Source organism: Ananas comosus, linkage group 11, assembly GCF_001540865.1.
Source record: "Ananas comosus cultivar F153 linkage group 11, ASM154086v1, whole genome shotgun sequence".
Taxonomy (NCBI): Eukaryota; Viridiplantae; Streptophyta; class Magnoliopsida; order Poales; family Bromeliaceae; genus Ananas; species Ananas comosus.
Window position 1 is genome coordinate 5,832,225 of NC_033631.1, and position 2,789 is coordinate 5,835,013.

Sequence of the window (2,789 nt, forward strand, 5' to 3'; positions counted from 1 at the left end):
ATCTTCGAGCAAGGGTTGCGACCGTCGATCTTCCGGTTTGTGCAATCCTCTAACCTCCAAACCTACCGGAAGGTGGTGGATCGCGCGCTCATAGTGGAGAGCGGCGCGGCAGATGTCCAGGAGCGGCGAGAGGCGATGGACAAAGGTAAGGCCAAGAGGCCTGCGGTAGAGGGTGCGAGCGAGGTGCACTCTAGGAGGCCGCCGAAGCATCCTAGGAGCCAGCAGCGTGGACGCAGCTCAGCAGCTTAGCGAGGAGGTTTTGACCATCGCCGGCCTTCCCCGTGTGTGATCTGCGGTGGTCCTCATTTCCCACCGCAGTGTCCACAGCGGGCGGGTAGGTGTTTCCAGTGTGGCCAGGAGGGCCACGTTCGGACCGAGTGCCCGAGAGGTTCATCACCGGCACCGTCGACTGCATCGGCACGGCTCTACCAGCCGCTAGTCATGGGACTCCATCGACACAGTACCAGCCTGGGGGGCCACCCGTCCAGCGCCAGAGCGAGGGATCTCGACAGGCCTCGAGTGGGCGTTTGTATGCCGCTCAGACCGAGGAGGCGGCAGCAGCCGAGGATGTGGTTGTAGGTATCATTTTACTTGATGACATTAGAGTTCGTACTTTATTTGATACCGGTGCAACGCATTCATTTATAGATCGGCTGTTTGCCAAGTTGCATGGCATCCCTTTGGTTTCCTTGTTGCATCCGGGACATGTTATAGTACCCAACCACACTCTGGATATTAGAGAGTATTGCCCTAGTTGCCCTGTTTGGGTAGGAGATTGGATCACACCCGTAGATTTGCTAGCTCTACGCAAGCTAGGGGATTTCGATGTGGTCTTGGGTATGGATTGGCTAACCAAGTATTACGCCACGATTGATTGTAAGAATCGCACGGTTACTTTTAGAGAACCGGGGCAGACTGAGGTTGTGTTTAGTGGATGCCGGAGTTCGCTTTTTGCGATGTCGATCAGCTCGTCTCGAGCTAGGCAGCTGATCAGCCGAGGATGTGTAGCCTACTTGGCTAGTGTTGTGTTGAGGGGCGAGGATGACACCCATAGGATTGAGGATATCCCGATGGTACGGGAGTTTCAGGACGTGTTTCCAGCTGAGCTACCAAGTATGCCACCCGATAGGGAGATTGAGTTTGTGGTAGATCTTGTCACGCCCCGGGACCGGCAGAGGCCCTCCCGGGAGCGCGCCCAGACCGGCCATATGTCTACACAGATAAGGTGTCTACAATAAAAGTAGAAGTAAAAGCAAAAAATATAACAAAAGGAAAGAACTACAGCTAATGATATCAGAGCAGTATGATTCTATCTTCTATAACAGTAGTAAAAGAACAACTAAACCATAAAAGTAAACATAAAGTAATACAATGCTTGTCTCAAAAGTACCAAAAAAAAATGGTGGTCTCTAGTACACTGGTAAAACTCTCAACCTCTCTCAAAAAGAAACAAAGAGAGGTAGACCACCTATCAAACGATCCCTCGGCGAGGAAAGCTAGCTCGAGGCGTGTCACGCCTGAGTACCAGCGGAAGCATAACCGGTACGTGCACAGACCCGCCATACACCTGCAGTATATAAGGCGTCTACGAAGAAAGCAAGTCGATAGGAAATAAAACAGAGAGAGTCCTATCCTGATATCAGAGCAATATACAAGTCGATATACTATCAGTAAAAGAACAAAGAGTATACAATCCAAAAATCTCAGCAAAAGGAGAAGAAGTATGAACTATAACATCTGGATCTACAACTCATATACAACACAGGGCACACAAAATATCTGTACAAAGGTGGTCACTCTATACAATGGACATCACCCTCGGCCGTAGCCCGAGTAGCAAGGTGATCGACTAGCACGCTCCTAGCAAAGTCTAGCTAGACGCGACTCCCTTGCCACGATCCCTAGCCTCTCCTGTAGATGGCTCTGTAAAAACAACCATAAAAAGGGCGTGAGAACTATTAACAATAGTTCCCAGTGGGTAAGCCGCCAGCCTCGGCGAATTACACCACTAGGCTCATGATGTATTAAATGAAAACGAAAGCAGTAATTGCAAGATATATAATTATGCAATGCTAACAGGTATGAGCATGTAAGCAACATGTAATCATGGCTTCAACAGTAATGAATCAACTGAATAATAGAAGCAAAGCAACTATGATAAGCATGCACATAAGTATAAATGTGGAAGTAACTACTGTACACTGTAACTGGTAATCGTTCATTACTGTCTAATTTCCTTTAGCACTTTCCTTTCATTCACAGGGATCTACTCAAGGTAGTCCAGCTTGCGCCGCGCCTAATGGCCCCGTGGTAGTATACACTCCCCACGGCAATCCACTTCGGCACCCAATCCCGCACGGGCGAACAACTGTCGCGTAGGCGAACTCCGGAGTGCCGGCTTGTAGGGAGCTACCCTCACAAGCGGGTGCGAATGAGCACGATGGCAAGCAAGCAAAGTCCATTATCCACGTGTCTCAATTTTCATATTTTCATTTGCCAAATCTTACCTTCGATCCTCAGATCGGAATTTCAATACACAAATAGTAACAAGAACTAGTATCCACTAGATTGTAAACATGTAAGGGTAATGCTAAATCACATGGCATTATAATCTTTTCACTATTATGACACTAACAACATAGTCATAGTTCTCTACTTTAGAGTCAAGAGCATGTCATTGTTCTCTATTGTTCATAAGTCATTCAACTGAATTGAATAAATGCTTAAGTAGAATGAGAATCTCTAAAGTATAGAGAATATATTATGGCATGAAAGTTACTTCATATTCA